This window comes from Astyanax mexicanus, chromosome 17 (genome assembly GCF_023375975.1).
Source record: "Astyanax mexicanus isolate ESR-SI-001 chromosome 17, AstMex3_surface, whole genome shotgun sequence".
Classification (NCBI taxonomy): domain Eukaryota; kingdom Metazoa; phylum Chordata; class Actinopteri; order Characiformes; family Acestrorhamphidae; genus Astyanax; species Astyanax mexicanus.
Window position 1 is genome coordinate 6265701 of NC_064424.1, and position 19896 is coordinate 6285596.

The 19896-nt window shown below is 37.0% G+C and overlaps 1 protein-coding gene across 3 annotated transcripts in view; it reads left to right on the top strand.

Moving 5' to 3' along the window:
• myo7ab (myosin VIIAb) overlaps positions 1–19896 on the top strand; it is an 81327-nt gene that overhangs the window by 1788 nt on the left and 59643 nt on the right. The window lies entirely within an intron of this gene.

Below are 19896 nucleotides of genomic sequence, written 5' to 3' on the forward strand. Positions count from 1 at the left end.
TATCTACATACTGCTTTTTAAATAAATTATTCAATGCTTATAAATGTGTTATGAATCCGCTATGGACTGTACCTAACCTTTAAAGAGAGTGCAACCAAAACATTTTACTTATTACTGCTGTAGTCCTCTGATATGTGCTGTATTTTAGTTTACCATGTCCAGTATAATTTGATTAGTAACACTATGTAAAATAACAACACTTATTTGCTATTCATTTACTGTTAAATAAATTGTTGATGGTGAACAGCAGGCAAAAGTCATGGAACATATGATACTACTTCCTGTTCTAGGATTTTTGTCATATCAGGGTATATTTTTCAATATTCCTGTTTCTAAAGGTTTAACAATGGGCTTTTCAAGCTGTCCCCTGAGGTATCAATTTATGATCAGTTCACATGCTGCTGTCCCATCTGCTATCTACTCTATCTGTTGTGAAGTAAAAGCATCTGATAATGCAAATAAGCATTTAAGCAATAACAAGGACCCCTTACGATCCTGCATTACAACGCTTCCTTAAATTCTCTCCACTTAACCAGGCTTAAAAACACAGAGTCGGAGCACAGGGTCAGAGCAGAGTCAGAGCCCAGAGCATAGAGTTACAGCACAGGGTCAAAGCCCAGAGTGAGAGCACGGGGTCAGAGCACAGAGTGAGAAAACAGTGTCAGAGAAAAGAGTCAGAGCACAGGGTAAGAGCAGAGAGTCAGAGCACAGGGTAAGAGCACGGGGTTAGAGCACGGGGTAATAGCACGGTTTCCGAGCATAGAGTTAGAGCACAGGGTCAAAGCATAGAGTCAGAGCACAGCGTCAGAGCATAGGGTCAGGGCATAGAGTCAGAGCAGAGATTCAGAGCACAAAGTCAGAGGTTAGAGTCAAAGGAAAAAGTTGGAGCCTAGAGTTAGAGCCCAGCTTTAAAGGACAGAGTCAGAGCATAGAGTTAGAGCCCAGCTTTAAAGGACAGAGTCAGAGCATAGACTTAGAGCACAGCTTTAAAGGACAGAGTCAGAGCATAGAGTTAGGGCACAGCTTTAAAGGACAGAGTCAGAGCATAGAGTTAGAGCACAGCTTTAAAGGAGAGAGTCAGACCATAGACTTAGAGCACAGCTTTAAAGGACAGAGTCAGAGCATAGACTTAGAGCACAGCTTTAAAGGACAGAGTCAGAGCATAGAGTTAGAGCACAGCTTTAAAGGAGAGAGTCAGACCATAGACTTAGAGCACAGCTTTAAAGGACAGAGTCAGAGCATAGACTTAGAGCACAGCTTTAAAGGACAGAGTCAGAGCATAGAATTAGAGCACAGGGCCAGAGCACAAAATCAGAACACAGGGTCAAAGCTTTTAGTTATAAAAATGAATTGAAAATGAAAAATTGTGGATTTTTATGTGGTTGAATCTTATAAAAAATGTAGGTTGCATTATAACATCATATTTTTGTTGCAAGATGCAAATCTGAAAACATATTTTTAAAAATATGAAATCATGAGGGTTTTAACCAATTTTTTTGGACAAGTTGGACAAAGGGATACCACTTTAACATAAGGATTTTTATGAAGGTCTGACAAATACTTTATAAACGAGTTTATTCATCATGCAAATACTTAAAAAAACATAAATAAGTGTTTACAACACATAAATAGAAAGTGAAATAGTGGCCTGTTGTTTGCGAAATAGTAATCCCACATTCATTGATACTGTTAGATGAATAAAGTTCTCAACAGATATGTTAATGCTGACTGATTTTTTTGACTGATTGTTTGTTTCAATAGAAACAAAATATGCAATGATGTAATGTAACATAAAAATCATATAATGTAACAAAACAATTGCAATTCTAAAGTTATACAAAAATACCATGAAATTGTCAAACACAATGTAGAGTGCTGCAAATGCAGAATATCACTGTAATCATGATATGAATTATTTAATCACAATATTACTGTGTCACAATACATTGTGCTTACTAAGATATAGCACACCCCTAGTCTCGTAGATCCTCTGCAGTAGATCCTCTCCTCTTGCACTGCTGAAGACAAAAGTGTAGATTAGAGATGATGTTTTGCAGATCTGGCATGTGTACAGCAGTAACAGGCTGTGGGAGAGCTGGGAGCTGCTGTGGATGGAAAGTGGTGGTATGATGGTTCAGAGTGGTGGTAGAGATGCTCTTCTCCAGTCATTAATCTCTCTGTTTCTGAGACACTGGATGCAGCGTTCAGGAACAGAGTGGATTTGGGCACCTTTAGCGAGTCTTTGGTTTGGAGCAGATATCAGCTCGGATAAACACAGCGTCCTGAAAATATTAATACCTGTGAGGAATATTATCAGCTCCTGTTCAAATGTTTAAAAAAGCGCTCAGAACCTCTCAGCTTTTAGTTTGGTTAAATCTTTTTATCTGAGTCATTCATTTGATTAACAAATTCAGGCCAACAACAAAGAATGAGTTTCATTATTTCAAGTGAATTCTGCACTGTTTTTACTACTGCCCATATCCAGGCACTAGGGATTACTAGTTGTTCTAGGAAGTCAATACAAATTCATTAGAAGGCTACCTACATAGAGGCTTCATAACACATCCATAAGCATTGAATAACATACAGTACATACAGTCAAAAGTTTGGAAACACTTTAAATTCAATGTTTTTCTGTTTTTCCTAAATATTAAATGAATAGTAAAGTGATCCAGACTATGAAGGAACACATAAGGAATCATGTAGTAACTTAAAAGTGTCCTGGGGTGGTCCTGATGAGTGCCAGTTTCATCCATAATAACATTTTTATGATCTTTGAGACTTGAAATGTTTCGGATTGACTGATTTAATGATAATTTTGAGTATTATGTGTTGTGAAGCCCTTGTGTATTGTAGGTACCCTTCAAATAAAGTGGTGACCACATTGTTTTGCTATCAATAGGTCTTGTCATTTTTTTCTTGCTTATAATCCCTAACCCAAAAAAATGACCTTATTATTGGAGCTGAAGATTAGCAGCTTTTGTTTTAAGGCCCTGGGATATTTTTTTAGGACAAGGCTTAAGTGTTATGTTGGGCTTCCCTCCCAGGACAGCCAGAATATGAAAAATGGAAGGAGGGGGTCCTTAATCATTTCTAAACTAGCTGCCTTAAACAGCAACACTACCAAGCATGGTGGTGTATGAGGTGTTAGTGTGTGTTGTGCTGGTGCAAGTGGATCAGATACAGCAGTGTTGCTGGAGTTTTAAACACCTCAGAGTCTCTGCTCAGCTGAGGACAAAGCCATCAACAGCATCCTGTAATCACTGATGAAGCACTAGGGGATGATGAACACTGTAAACTGACTCAGCAACAGATTCAGATCTTCTGTCTCTGACTTTACTTTATCTACAGGGTGTTTCAGCTGTAGGAAGGAGTGTGTAATAGTGGAGTGGATGACAGTGAGTGATGATTAAACACAGTGTTTAAAACCTCCAGCAGCTCTGCTGCATCTGATCCACTCACTGTACCAGCTCAACACACACCTCATACACCACCCCCATGCTAATCAGTGCTAATCACTGCAGTTCTCTGTGGTGGTTTTCTATCCTGTGGGGTTCTGAGTATTAAAGAACAGGATGAAAAGAGGAAAGTAATAAAGTATACATAGAAACAGATACAGGACTACAATCAATCTGTAATCATTATAGAACTACAAAGTGCCCTAAATGATCAGTGGACCTGCAAAATTACATAGGTTCCCATGGGGGTAGAAACAGGGATGTGGCCATAATGTTACGGTTGATAGTCTTCTGTCAGGATTAATATTTATTTTAAAAAAGTAAAAAGATTGTAAGTATATCAGAGTTTATGCATTTACATTTATTATCTTTTAATTACCACTCAAAAGGTTATAAAGAATCAAGAGCTGCATAAACCAATACCGTTTAACTTTGAATTTGAATTTGAATTGTAAGAGCTTCAAATTCAAAGCTCTTACAATCGCCTACAAGGTGATGACAGAACTGGCTCCTTCCTACCTGCACTGATCACTCCTGAAGGCTTACGCTACCTCCCGGCCGCTGCGCTCCTCCAATGAACGTCGCCTCGCTTTGCCAAACACTCACACAAAGCAATCCAGACTGTTCTCATACAGAGTTCCCCAATGGTGGAACATACTACCTTCCACTACCAGATCAGGAGAATCTCTCGCTATCTTTAAGAAACTCCTGAAGACAGAGCTCTTCAAAGAGCACTTACTCTCCTAACACCTCTAACTAACTACCTTCTACTACCAGATCAGGAGAATCTCTCACTATCTTTAATAAACTCCTGAAGACAGAGCTCTTCAAAGAGCACTTACTCTCTTAACACCTCTAACTAACTACCTTCTACTACCAGATCAGGAGAATCTCTCACTATCTTTAATAAACTCCTGAAGACAGAGCTCTTCGAAGAGCACTTACTCTCCTAACACCTCTAACAAACTAACAACTTCTAACCTCATTTCCTTCTTCCCCTCCTTCACTCCTCTATCCTATTATTCCCCTTTGACCTCCTTTTATCCCTATCCAAAGTTGTTTTTACCTTTAAACTTATTTTACATTGTACTTGACTATTGTAAGTCGCTTTGGACAAAAGCATCTGCCAAATGTAATGTAATGTAATGTAATGTAACTTAAGGAGCATTTGTTTGTCTTTCAATTTCAGTGGAAAAATGGCTTAAAGAATATTATTAATACAGTAGAATAAATAAACCATTCATAAGAACATTGCCAGTTGGTTTTCTTAGTTTAATTAGAGCATTGCTTGTCCTTGTTTCATTTTTCAGAAAGATTAGCCCAGATTTGCTCAAAGTTTAGCATTGTCCTGCCATTCAACTGAGCTTACCTGCTTTTATGCTTAGATAATATTTATGCTAGTCACAGGCTGCAGGTCTGTGGTTTCTTTCACATTTATTTTAATATTTGTAGAGGCTGAAATGTGAGATTCATGCTGTAGTCTGTAATCTCCAGGTGAAACACGGCCTGGCCTGCAGCGTTTTAAAGCTAAGCGGTGGTTTGCAAACTCCTCTGTTAGTTTCGTGAGTACAGCACTATCGCTTTCAGTTCAGGATCATCAGTTGTGCTTAACAAACTCAGAAGAACAGAGAGGCTCTGTGACTGTATATGAAGTGATTATATGAAGTTTCACTGCTATTATTAGTGAAAATTATACAAATAAAAATATAACCATCTCTAGTTAAAAGTAACGCATACTATTTGAACGTGTGTAGCCTTATTTTATTTTATTTTTTATTTTTATTTTTTTTTTTGTTTTGTGCAAACTACAAATCAGATATATATTATATATACTTACTCACATATAATAAAGTATGTAAATATTAGGGTTGTCACGATTTCGATATTTCATCGAAATCGATTAAAATTATGTCATGGTTTCGAGCCTCGAAGTCAAAAAGAGGATTGGCGATCCCTCCCTCTAAGCTGCGCAAGCACGCGGGCTACGCAAATGGCACAACACGCTAACTGTTATAGTAGGATAGAGTTCAGTTTGTTAAGGCTCTAATTGTTCTATTATTTTGTACATGACTGTTCCTGTATTTTATTTATTATGTATTTTATGTTGCACATTGCTGTTGTAATAGTGCACACTGCTGCTACCATTAGTGCCTAATGTGGTGTATTACAGATCACTTGTATCACTTTGCATCACTTATATCAAGCCCACCTTTTAAAATAAGATATTGTAAATTTGATGAATCAAACCAATGACTGACCATAGACTAATCTAAAACTGGCATAGGCCTCTCTGCTGTAAAAAAAAGAAAAAAGAAAATCTAGAATTGAATCGAACCGTGACCCGGAAATAAAAGCGAATCGAGGATTTAAAGAATCGTGACACCCCTAGTAAATAAGGTGATCAGTCTCCACAGAATACCAGAACCATCTGACCCCTTCAGTTTAGGGGTCAATTACTGAGCCCTGAACAGTGTTCTGTATGAGCAATTACTGTGGTTTCCTATGTTTTGGACAGCTCCTGTACATATGTTATTGTTTGTTTTTTTCAACAAGTTTAAAGGAGAAATCTGGTGTGAAATGGACTTGAGCTGTATGGAGTACAGATTTTCCTTGAATATCCCACCTACATTCTCCCCAGCATTCTAAAATACAGTGGTTTTAGCTGATGATCCCAACAGACTTACAATAGCTAGCGATAGGGGCATGGCATTGCCCATGCAAAAAAAAATATTTACAATCTCAAAGTAGCTCCACACTTTATTGGTAGAATTCTGAGGGCCCAGAAATTTAAAACGAGGCCAACAACATTTGATATCGTTTTTTTTTTGCTTCTGCACAAATAGCAGCACAAACAACAACTGCAGCAAGCTCATGTACCTCCACGTTGGCATCTAAATCTCCTTAGGTAACAGGAGTCATGTGCATGGTGGTGTGTAAATGTATCATGTATCATGGTGTAGTGTATTAAGCCCAGTCGTGCAGTGTGTGCTCTTTATTGGTTCAGATTCTATAAAAATTGGTACCATATTTTTTGCACTTAAAGGCACATTTAAATCCTTTAATGTTCCCAAAAATCATCAGTACGCCTTATAATCTGGTGCACCTTATGTATGAATTTTACCAGTCAGGTATTAAGGAGCAGTGAAGCCACTTTGCTGAAGTAAAATGTTATACAGGAGTTTAAGTTTAGTTCTCCAGCACAGAGACTGAAGCAGTATTAGCTACCCGTTCATAGGTGGTTATTATCAGACTGTAGTCTACATGTTTACCATGTTAAAACAAGCTACATGGGAAAAACCGCTAGCTAATATTGGCCCTGACTCACCTGACCACTGTCGGGCAGCATTAGCCGCTAACCATGGATAGCACTAGCGGTTAGCTGCTAGTGCTAATGCTGCTGCACCCAGCCTTAGTGGAAATCTGGAAATCTAAGCTTACTGAAAATAAACGAAAGCACTTAACTCTACCAAATAAACAGTTTCAGGAGAGAAATTTGTGTAGATAAACATCCAATGCTTGTTTGACTTTAATTTTTTTTTTAAGAATTATAGTTTTGTTTATATTTTTAAGCGTAGCTTTACAGGTCTCATCACCCAGCGGAGAGACCTGCTGAATTAGAAGGACAACATTACTAGTGTCACATAATGCACTTTATAATCCAGCGCGTCTGATAGACCCGAAAAAAAAAAAAAAAACATTTATTAATAGTGCGAATCATTGATAGTAATCCGGTGCGCCTGATAGTGTGAAAAATATGGTAATAAACAGTGTTGAAGTGTACTGTGTGCAGTCTGTTTATAATCTTCTCCCGCTTTAAAAGTCCTGTAGTGCATCCAGGTCTTTATTCTTTCTGCAAACTTTCCAGTTCACATCAGATCTTTCTCTAAATTACTATTTTTTCAATCTTAACAATTAAATCATACAGAAATTTTAAGTGAGTCCAGTAGATCTTGTGCAGTTTAGAAGACATTTCTTCCCAAGCCCCCATCCCATCTTAACATCAGACTAATAGAAAACATTGTATTTAAGTATCACTAAAGCCCGAGCTAATCTTCTTACTCGGCCCGCTGTGAGGACAGCACATGATATGCCATATGTCTCAGCCTATGTCCCAAACTGCTGTCCAGATTTACATTGCTCTGCTTTTTGAGCCGCAGACCCACTGACCTCTGAGTTAACATAGCAGAGCAGCAACCAGATCAACCGAGCCGTTAGCATACTGAGCCGTTAGCGTACTGAGCTTAAACCACTGTTTACTGCATTTCCATATTAAACAGGATATTGATCTGGTGAAAACGTCACACAGACAGAGTCTAAAGTACTAAAAATAGGCAAATGAGTCAACAGGAATATGTAAATTACAGTTTTCCTAAACAGCAGGCTTATCTAGAGGAATCTATGTAAGCTCCTAAAGGCTGCCCCAGTCTATGTGTGTGTGTGTGTGTGTGTGTGTGTGTGTGTGTGTGTGTGTCCAACCCTCACTTACCATCAATGTGAAAACTTGCCTGCACTGAAAAAATGATTAGTAAAATTTACTTTTAAAAAATTTCGCAACTTTATGCATTTGCTTTTTTAAAGTAAATTTAATTTCAGATAAATTTAAGTAACTTCAACTTAGTTTCAAGACTTAAATGTTACATAGAGTAAATATGTGACCTGAACTTTAGTAGACGTCACTTAATTTATTTTTACTGAATCAACCCTTTCTCTTAGTACCCTTTACTTAATTTCTGCATACAATAATATCTAATTACAATTACTTAATTTATACAATATTGCTCAAATAATTTATGATACATAATATATTATAATTCCTGAAATTTCTGAAATTTGAAATTTAAATATTTTTAGTTAAAACATAGTTAAAACACATTTAAATATTTGCATAATCTCAAAGATTTATTTTGTGAACAGACCAGGTCTCACTGTCTCAACACATGGATGGCATGTTTAGTATAATAAAAAGAATTTATTACATTCCATCCATGTGTTGAGACAGTGTAATATGTGTGTTTTAACAAAATTATAATATATTTCGTATCATAAATTATTTGAGTAATATTGTATAAATTAATAATTGTAATTAGGTAATATTGTATGCAGAAATTAAGTAAAGTTCACTAAAAGAAAGGACTGACTGAAGTTCAGTTCACTAATTTACTGTATGTAACATTTAAGTCTTGAAACTGATTTGAGTTTACTTAAATTTATCTGAAATTAAATTTACTTAAAAAAAGCAAATGCAGAAAGTAGTGAAACTTTTTTAAAGTAAATTTTACTCATCATATTTTGAGTGTATGCACATTTCATTTGCACCTTATTCATGTTGCACTGTCCTTTCTGTTAATTGTCTCGTATCTGTTGTATTTATTGTAGTGTTATATTTCTATGTTGCAGATTTGTTGCACGTTTGCACTTTGTGTTTTTCTATTGTAATGTTGTTACATTGTCGTTGCACTGTGTACCTGTACTCAGATGTAAAGACAGTAAAAGCCTCCTGACTTGACTTGCATTAACCCTTGTGTGGTGTTCGGGTCTGTGAGACCCGTTTTCATTTTTCATCAAATGATACTAAAAAAATATTTTTTCTAACTCAAACTCATTGGCATTGGCTCATTTTTTGTGAAAAAAACATATCAAAACACATGTTCGATAAACACACACTGTACACCCCCCCCCCCCTCTACACACTTATATTACATACAGTATGTTTTGCCAAGGGCTAAATAAACATTACTTCATTTGTAAATTTGAAACTAAACAAATTTTCTACTCATATCTTGAGTTTAATTCATTTTCTTTTACATTTTTATTAAAAAACTAATTAAAAAGAGAGTAGCACTTTTGAAAGAAATGTAACATAAGAAAGGTAAAGGGCAAATACTAACCATGTAAGCTGTTTATATTGCTTGCAATTTAGGTGAAGCAGCATATGTAAAGCATTTTAATGTAAAATTGCTTAATTTTGCTGAATTAAATACAAGTAACAAAGTAAACGAGTAACAAAAATATGAACACCACACAAGGGTTAACAGTGGGGATAGGTACAGCTTTAGTCATCCCTGTTTAAGAAGGCCAGTGTGGCTCTGTTGGTATGAGGTTGGGTAAGTGATAGGTGTGTGAGGTGAGCTGGAGTGAGTGGGTTTGGGACGCCAGATCTCACAGCTGGGCTTAATTCAGTAAAACACTGAGGAAGGGAAGAACTTAATGACCCATATGAAAAGCTTGCAGTGTAGTGGGTGAAGGGAGTGAGGCACTGTTATTGGTTAACCTCAATTATTAATTGCAGGATTGTGTCATGTTTTTATGTTATTTTATTGTTAAAATTCTTGGCAAAAGCTCCAAAATTAGAATTATTTTTTTTTCTTCCCTTGTTAAGCTGCTTTCTATGTTTTGGAGATACAAGGTACAAAGAATCAGTGGAAATATGGAAATTATGCTACACAAACCACCTGTTTTGAATTCAGTGTTTACTTTTGTGGCAAAAGCCATTTTATTTGCATATACTATATACTATACTATCATGATTTCAAAGGTTTGTGAAGACCCCATTCATATGAAAGCAGCAGTTAGGTATTTTAAGCTGCACCCATTGTTGACACAGATGTGCAAATTCACACACATACACATACAGCTTGTCTAGTCCCTTCCTATAGAGAAATACTGACTCCATTATTGAGTAGATATATCAATACTTTTGACCATGTAATTTATATCCACATATTCAGCCTACAACAGTTAATCTGCATCTGTTCACATTTAGCTCAATTTTAAGCAGAGGTGGAAAAAGTGCTGAAAAATTGTAATTGAGTAAAAGTACCTTTACTTTGCTAAAATTCTACTCAAGTAAAAGTAAAAGTACCCATCTAAAAATCTACTCGAGTAAAAGTAAAAAGTACTCAATTTAAAATTACTTTGAGTAAAGGTTACAGTTACTTTTAATTATTTTATGTAAAAAAGTAAAAACAAATCATAAATTAAATCGTTTTTTAATGAATTATTATTCCACATAATAATTTGTTTTTTTCAGGCAGTATTTGTTCAGACCAGCGCATAAAATATTTTCAAGAACAAGTGGTATAGGTTTCTATGATCCGTTTTTTTTCTTTACTGTTAAAAGGTTATGATCATATATGTGACTATAAACTGTATTTTTATAGTTTTACAGTTCATTATTATTTTTTAACTTGCCATTGCTGTGCTTTAACTGCTATTTACATGTTATTTTTTTTTACATTCAAGCAGATTGTTTAATGATAGCAGGTTTGATGTGGAAATTTTGAAAGCTGGACACATTTTGCATTGCATGAAGATGTTATTGCCTCGTTATTCCATGTGCCGGCGCATCCGCGCCAATTAATATTTTTTACTCAGTAACGGGGAGCAAAGTAAATTACTTGTGTCAGAATGTACTTTAGTAAAAGTAAAATTACCTATTTTAAAAACTACTTTCAAAATTATAAATTACTTATAAAATCTACTCAATTACAGTAACTTGAGTAAATGTTTCCACCTCTGATTATAAGTTATTAATTTTTCAGTCTACACTGTATTTTGAGTGTAGATTGTAGTCAAAAAAGAACTACAGTCAAAGAAGAGGTCGTTTTTTTATGTCAGTCTTAAAAGCACAGAATCAAAATATGCTTTTTTTTTGTAACAGCTGGAAAGAATGAATTTTAATAAATTTTAATTTTTTTTGCTGGTTTGAATCCTGTTCATGCAACTTGCCATCAGCTACCGGAGCCCTGAGAGAGCACAATTGTTTTTGTTCTCTCTGGGTGGGTACTGTAGATGGTGCTCTTTCTCCTCATCACTCCTAGGGTGATGTGGATCGGCACAAGGCGTCACTGTGTCGCTGCGCTTTCCTCCGAGTGCGCTGTGATGCTACTCAGCAGTTTTAAAAGAGGCGGAGTCTGACTTCACCTGTATCGGAGGAGGCATGTGCTAGTCTTCACCCTCCTGGTGTTGGGGCATCACTAGTGATAGGACCTCTAGGAATGCATATCACTCATTGGATAGAACCAATAGGTTATTTAAATAATAATATTGTTTGTTCCTTAATTTCACACTGTTGTCAAAACTAAATATATCCGGTAACTAGGGGTGTGACGAGACACTAATATCATGAGACGAGACACGATACTGGGTTCACGAGAACGAGAAGAGACAAGATTTAAAAATAACATTTTAAAGAAAGCGTCAAAAATGAAAAATGGCTTGAAAACTAGAGTTTTATTTGACAAAATCATATAACGCAAACTTAACAGACTGGTTTCTCTCACACATTGATTCTATAAGAAATAGAAATAAGAATAAGAAAAAAATAAATAAATAAAACTTTTCTAGGTCTTATATAGTGCAAACAATAAGTGCAAACCACAACCAGTCATATTAAGCCTAGGGTTTGTGTTTTTTTTTGTCTCCTAAATTTAAAACTTACTGTCGCGCTGAGCTTTTTAACTGTAGCGCGGAGCTCACCTACTGTTGTGCGGAGCTCACATACTGTTGCGCTGAGCTTTTTAACTGTACCGCGGAGCTTACCTGCTATCGCGCGGAGCTTTTTAACTGTATTGCGGAGCTTACCTACTGTCGCACGGAGCTTTTTAACTGTACCGCGGAGCTTACCTACTGTCGCGCAGAGCTTTTTAACTGTACCGCGGAGCTTACCTACTGTCGCGCAGAGCTTTTTAACTGTACCGCGTAGCTTACCTACTGTCGCGCGGAGCTTTTTAACTGTACCGCGGAGCTTACCTACTGTCGTGCGGAGCTTTTTAACTGTACCGCGGAGCTTACCTACTGTCACGCGGAGCTCACATACTGTTGCGCTGAGCTTTTTAACTGTACCGCGGAGCTTACCTGCTATCGCGCGGAGCTTTTTAACTGTATCGCGGAGCTTACCTACTGTCGCACGGAGCTTTTTAACTGTACCGCGGAGCTTACCTACTGTCGCGCAGAGCTTTTTAACTGTACCGCGGAGCTTACCTACTGTCGCGCAGAGCTTTTTAACTGTACCGCGTAGCTTACCTACTGTCGCGCGGAGCTTTTTAACTGTACCGCGGAGCTTACCTACTGTCGTGCGGAGCTTTTTAACTGTACCGCGGAGCTTACCTACTGTCACGCGGAGCTCACATACTGTTGCGCTGAGCTTTTTAACTGTACCGCGGAGCTTACCTGCTATCGCGCGGAGCTTTTTAACTGTATCGCGGAGCTTACCTACTGTCGCACGGAGCTTTTTAACTGTACCGCGGAGCTTACCTACTGTCGCGCAGAGCTTTTTAACTGTACCGCGGAGCTTACCTACTGTCGCGCAGAGCTTTTTAACTGTACCGCGTAGCTTACCTGCTGTCGCGCGTAGCTTTTTAACTGTATCGCGGAGCTTACCTACTGTCGCGCGGAGCTTTTTAACTGTACCGCGGAGCTTACCTACTGTCGTGCGGAGCTTTTTAACTGTACCGCGGAGCTTACCTACTGTCACGCGGAGCTTTTTAACTGTACCGCGGAGCTTACCTGCTGTCGCGCGGAGCTTTTTAACTGTACCGCGGAGCTCATCTACTGTGTTTTTTTTTTCGCGATACAGGTTTAAGCTTGACGAGAAATATCGTCACGTTTTAATCTCGCGAGATCTCATGCCACTTTAAAATAAGGGTTGATGTTGCCAGTTTTGATACTAGTTAGGATGTCATTTAGCATTATACATTTTTTATGCATATTAGCATGCCTAAAGCACCTCCCCATTCTAATCTGACATCCCAACAATGCTCCACATCCTCATCTCCTCCCTTTACACTGTTATCTCTCCTTTCTGACTCTAATACTTATGGGAAAAGGAGGATTTTCTCCTATGGCAAGTTGAAACTCCGACTGAGAAAGTTCTCAGAGTTTTCTCTTTCTTTCAGAGTTATCTTTCTTTTCCTGTACAGCCATAAGCTGATGGCATGTTTCAAACTAGCAAAATTATATTAAAAAAGCACTGTAGAGAAAGTATAGTTGTTATATGATATACACCAGGGGTGTCCAAACTACGGCCCGCGGACCATTTGCGGTCCGTTTCCTGTTTTGGAGCGGCCCGCGAGGTATTTTAGAAATAGAATGAAAGTTGGCCCGCTGTTAAGCAGGTTTTTATAATGTGAGATTCAAAGTTTGAACGCTAGGTGTCAGAAATGGGCCAAAGAGTCTAAAAGCGGAGAGAGTGCGCATTTCTAGCACAGAAAAACGGGCCAAAGAGTCTAAAAGCGGAGAGAGTGCGCATTTCTAGCGCAAAAAAACAGGCCAAAGAGTCTAAAAGCGTAGAGAGTGCGCATTTGTAGCGCAGAAAAATGGGCAAAAGAGTCTAAAAGCGGAGAGAGTGTGCATTTCTAGCGCAGAAAAACAGGGCAAAAGAGTCTAAAAGCGGAGAGGGTGCGCATTTCTAGCACAGAAAAACGGGCCAAAGAGTCTAAAATTTGCCGTAATTAAGGAGTTTAATATTAAGAGACATCATGAAATTAAACATAAATTTGAAAAATCTTAGTTTACACAACACTGTCAAAGATAAAGATAGTAAGTCAAGTAAAATGGTGTGTAAATGAAATAATCAGGAAAATGTATTATTTAAAGTGGTATATTTCATTATTTGTTTTATTAGTCTGTGGCCCGTGACTTCAAATATATTTCTCCTTCTGGCCCCCAACAAAAAAAGTTTGTACACCCCTGATATACACTGTATATGTATTATAAGCAGTATATTCTGTTGTATCCTCTGGCAGTGTTGGTGAACAGTTGGGTAGGTTACTCCTGCAGCTCTGAGCTTGTGTTCTTCAGTCTGATAAGTATTGATCGGGGTGATTGTTTAGTCCCTGCAGTGGCTGTGCAATTTGAAGCGAGGCGGCAGAGCGTTCAGAGAGTGACTCTGTGCTGTGCCTTTCAATTAACAGCTTTCAGAAGCTCCACGCCGTGTGCTAAACAAAGAAAAGAAAGGGATTACCTATTCAAGATCCCGACAGTTTCCGACACGTCACTCACCACCGTCCCACTGACACACGTCAAACTGAAGTTCTGCACACATTTTTATTGAGTCATGAAGTTAGAAGATTTTCTGATTGATCAAATTAAGAAGTTAAAATGTGTTTGGAGAATTGCAGTCATTGCCCTCAATGATGTACTGCAGTGTGATGACCCAGACCTTAACTATCCTTCTGACCCAGTCAGCCAGCAAGCCAATTAGCAGAGAGTATGGGGTCAGATAAACTGTCTGCCACAAACCGGTCTTTACCTTTATTTAACCACTGGAAACACATTCTCATTTACAGTACACCGCTGAATACTAGATAACTAAATAACTAAAATACTAAATAGTTAAAAAACTAATATTCAGCCTACAACAGTTAATCTGCATCCGTTCACAATCATCTCAATTATAAGTTATTAATTTTTCAGTCTATACTGCAAAAATTAAGTGTTGATTAAAGTTTAAAAAAAACAGCTGTTCAAAGGAGAGTTTTGTTTTTTAGAGTTTGAAAGAGTGAATTTAAATGAATTTTTTAACAAATATTGCTGTTTTTTGTTCAAATCAGAAAAAAAGTTAAGACAGGATGGAATATGCAAATAAAAAATTAAAATGCATCAGTAAAAATGTTTCTTACACTTATTTGACAGTATAAAGCAGAAGCAGACAGACATTTAATGATTCCCATGTTCAACTACAATTACTGTAATTTGTTAAAATGTATCCAGTCATGATTTTCAGGCCTTCAGCACATTCAAAAAAAGTTATGACAGCTTTGCAAAGCGTTCTCTATTTTTCCTGCAAACACGTCTTATGTAGTGGAGAGAGCTTATTCATCTCCATCTGCTTCTGATATTGTAATATAGTACTGATGTAACCACTGTGACCTGCAAATTCTTTTACATTTACATTGTTTTAGTTGATGCTCTTATTCAGAGCGATTTATAAGGTTACTTATATTACAAGGTTGAGCCAGTGTAGTATCAGCAGTCTTGGTTAAGGACTCTTTTTGGTATAGCACAGCATAGTCATCCAGACCAGGAATTAAACCCCAGTTTCCCACATGATGGGATGTGGTAGTGACGGTATCCACTGCTATTTTGTAATGTTGTTCTGAAGTTGTTCAACAGGTCATTATAACATTTGTAAAGTTTGGGTCAGTAGGTCAGGTCTTCAGGCAGCCACTTCCAGCCTTTGTAATGATCCTGTAAAAGATCTAATAGTGGTCGTGAAGGCAGCAGATGTTCCTCTGAGATCTCAGTGTAATTGTATGCTTTATTGCTTTGAAACAGAAATGTACTAACACACAATTCCATGCCAGACTTTTGGACTTTTAGTCTTCAGAGTACTGATTTTTCTGGAAACAGTACATGTTTTTACTGCACTGAAAAAAATTATGTGTAAAATTTACTTTACATTTTTTTAGCAACTTTCTTAACTTTCTTTAATTGCAGATACATTTAAGTAACTTCAACTCGTGTTCAAGACTTAAATGTTACATAGAGTAAATAAGTGAACTGAACTTCAGTCAATCCTTTCTTTACTTAATTTCTGCATACAATATTACCTCATTATAATTACTTAATTTATACAATATTACTCAAATAATTTATGATGCATAATATATTACAAAAATAAATAAAATATAAAATAAAAAATAAAAAATTAGTTAAAACACACATATTACACAACATGTGTAATACATACATACAGGCCATCCTGTTTACAAAATAAATCTTTGAGATTATGTAAATGTTTGAATGTGTTTTAACTAAAAATATTTACAATTTCAAAATTATAATATATTAGGTATCATAAAGTATTTGAGTAATATTGTATACATGAAGTAATTGTAATTAGGTAATATTGTATGCAGAAATTAAGTAAAGTTTACTAAAAGAAAGGATTGACTGAAGTTCACTAATTTACTCTATGTAACATTTAAGTATTGAAACCGAGTTGAAGTTAAATTTATCTGAAATTAAATTTAGTTAAAAAAGCAAATGCAGAAAGTTACGAGTAAAGTTTACTTTACGAAAGTAAATTATACTCATCATTTTTTTCTGTGTGTGTGATTTTATCTCTGTTTATCTCAGATGCCTCTGAGCCCAGGATGTACATTTCCCTCCAAACTAATTGGAACAGTGAGGCCAATCTCTTTATTTCTTCTGTAGACTGAAAACATTTGGGTTTGACCTTAAAATATGAATGTGAGACAAAAGATCAACACAAAAAGAGAACAAAATACACCTGAAAGACACATATTATTCAGTCAGAAGGCGCTGAAACTGTGTATCAGAGCCAGATGGAAATACCTGAAAAATAAAAGCTGAAAATTGTGATCTTTTGTCTCATATTTATCATTAATTCCAAACACAAATGTTTTCAGTCTACAGCAGAAATACAGAGATCAGCCTTACTGTTCCAATACTTTGGTGGTGAGCATATATTTATAAAAAAAAAGTTGACAAGACCTGGATGTACAATGTCTGCAAAGAAATATAATGTAAAATAAAGTGTAAAATGTGAGAAACTCTGCTTTTTTTACTGTCATTCTGAGTCTCTTCCACTGTGTTATAATATCACTGACAGTTGGCTGTGGAATGTTTAGTATTGAGTTGTGAAATTTCACGACTGGACTTGTTGCTGCACAGGTGCTGCATCCTATCACACGGTACCACAGTGCTGGAGTTCACTGAGCTCCTGAGAGCCTGAGACCCATTCTTTCACTGATTTAAGGTTGGTAGAAGCAATCCCAGCATGCCTAGCTGCTGCTTTTTAATTATTACACACCTGTGGACATGGATGAGTGATTGGAACACCTGAATTCAATGATTTGGTTGGACAAGTGCATATTTTTGTACCTTGCAATATAATTTATCTTTAACATATTTCCACACAAAATATTACAATACACACAGTTGTGATATTGTTACATATTCTGTTCATCTGAAAACAATGAGCACATTTTAATGAGATAAAGGTTCAGTATGCTATTTTTGTCAGTGTATTAGGGGCAGTCGTATCGTTCTGTTCATTCACACGGTTCCCAGTCCGTGCCCTTCTCTCTGGGGCTTGGCTCCTGTTCGCTAGCCTCTGGCAGGATGGGATGGCTGCTGTTGAACTGCAGGCTGTTATCCTATTAGGATATTCAAATCTTCATTGAGAGAAGTAATTTGTCCGTGCCAGTTCTCAGCCCTGCGGGTCTGAAGTACACTGTACACAGTGGGTGGAATAGCACAGCTCTTCTGGGGATTGAAGGTTCTGGTTGGTTGATTCCAGTGTTGCTTCTGTATCTGGTTGCGCAGCTGTTTGGAGGTGAGAAAGAACAGGCCAGTCATTGTTCTCCTCAGTGCCAAAGCATGTAACTGACACACTTTAGACATAGGCCGACGATCAGTACACCAGTGCAGATATCTTACATTTTAGCATGAACCTCAAGTGTGAATAACCTACACTTTAGTTTAATTTCTATAGCGCTTTTTACAGCAGAAGTTGTCACGAAGCAGCTTCACAGAAAAAAAAAAAAAAACAGATACATGTAGAAGAGATAGATAGAGAAAACAGAAAGGCAGAGAAATGGAATTAGTTTTTACTTGATTTATGTAAAACAGAGAATATAAAACATTATCAGAGTGTGATTATTATCTAATGACTCTGGCAGTTCTGAATAAAACAGCCTAACTAAAGGCAGAGAGCCAGAAGGTAACATAGACACGGAGGCTCCCTGAAACACTGGCATCCACCCACTCCAACGTCCACAGCAACGCCGAACAACAGAACAAGCATTTCGATTAACCACAATTCCCTATGCCCATTAACACCTGGATCACACTTCCTTTATCTCTATCTTTTTTTTTTTTTGTGAAAATACAACATTACCTCAGGGAAAACATTTTCTTTCTATCAGACAGCACACTGCTAAAACACCAGACTATAATAGTCAAAGAACATTATTACCCAGTAATTATTCTACAGATAATAATACCAATGATATCAGTCACCAGTCAGACAGACTAGGGTGTAAATGCTTTGTTTTGAGGATAAAATGAAAGTACAGTATGTACCAGTAGGTAGAAGTGGTTTTTCAACGCCTGAATGTTGATGTGTGTCTAGGTTGTATTCAGTCAGTTGCGCACCTGTCTTTTCTGTTGTCAAGAGCCTTATCTGGACAGGATTAGTTTCTCAAGGGGTTTCTCAATGTGGCTTACATCTGATTTCTTTCATGGCTATGTGAACGTGCCAAATGCAATTTTTTTTAATCAAATTTAAATCACTTTCGTATGTTGTCCTAAATCTGATACGTATCCAATCCATAGACATGCAACATGAGTGTGAACGGTCAATTAGAATTCATGTCTTTTTGCTTTTATGCATTAGTATTAGCGCTACATGCTTCCCACACATCTCTTGGTGCAGCAGCTGTGCAGCTATAGCTGCAAAAACAGCAAAAGCAAACCACCTGAGCAACCTCCTCGACCTGAGCATGAACTTCATAGCAGCTGTTTACTCTCCACTCCAGCAAAAGATGCTCCACATATGAGCTGCTAATATTAACTCATCCAGTTCCCTTTATAAAGATACGAGTCTTTCGTCTCTCTAATATGAGTTTTTTTTGTTGTTGGTGAAGAAGGAGACGTTTATACACATTTCATTGTGCAGCATGTGAGGCTTACATTTACAGTAAATGTGATTCATCAAGATCCGATTTGAGCAATGTGGCTTGTAATATGAATATATCCTTACAGTCAGGAGAAGCAGCAGTATTTGTGTAATGAGCTTCATCAACAAACATATGTTTGTACTGCTTCTATTGAGGAGCTTGAATCTTCAGTAATGTATACTCTTTAATTCCTGCTAATTAAAGTGGGATTTACCGTGAGCTCAGACATGTTTTACTGAAAGGGACAATCAGTCTTCTTATTCTACCATCTGTGTGCCTAAATAACGACTGTTGATTCTTTAAGCTGCGTTTTTATACAGACACTCCTTTAGAAAGCTTATTAGCATTTAGAAATGTGCAAAACAGTTTAACTTACTGTATTCTTTGCTCTACACAATCATATCAGAATATTGTAACCTCTTCTTTGTTTCTGCATCCATTCTGCACATATTTTAGCCAGTCATTCAATGACCAATGCTGCAATAGCTGCATTACTGTGGTAGGTGAAGAAAAAAGTATACAGCTCTGGAAAAAAAATTAAGAGACCACTCCAAAATGATTTTTGTTTCTTTGATTAAATAATTAAAAAACCTCTGGAATATAATCAAGAGGAAGATGGATGATCACAAGCCATCAAACCAAGCTGAACTGCTTGGATTTTTGCACCAGGAGTAAAGCAGCATAAAGTTACCCAAAAGCAGTGTGTAAGACTGGTGGAGGAGAACATGATAAGATGCATGAAAACTTTGGTTAAAAAACAGGGTTATTCCACCAAATATTGATTTCTGAAC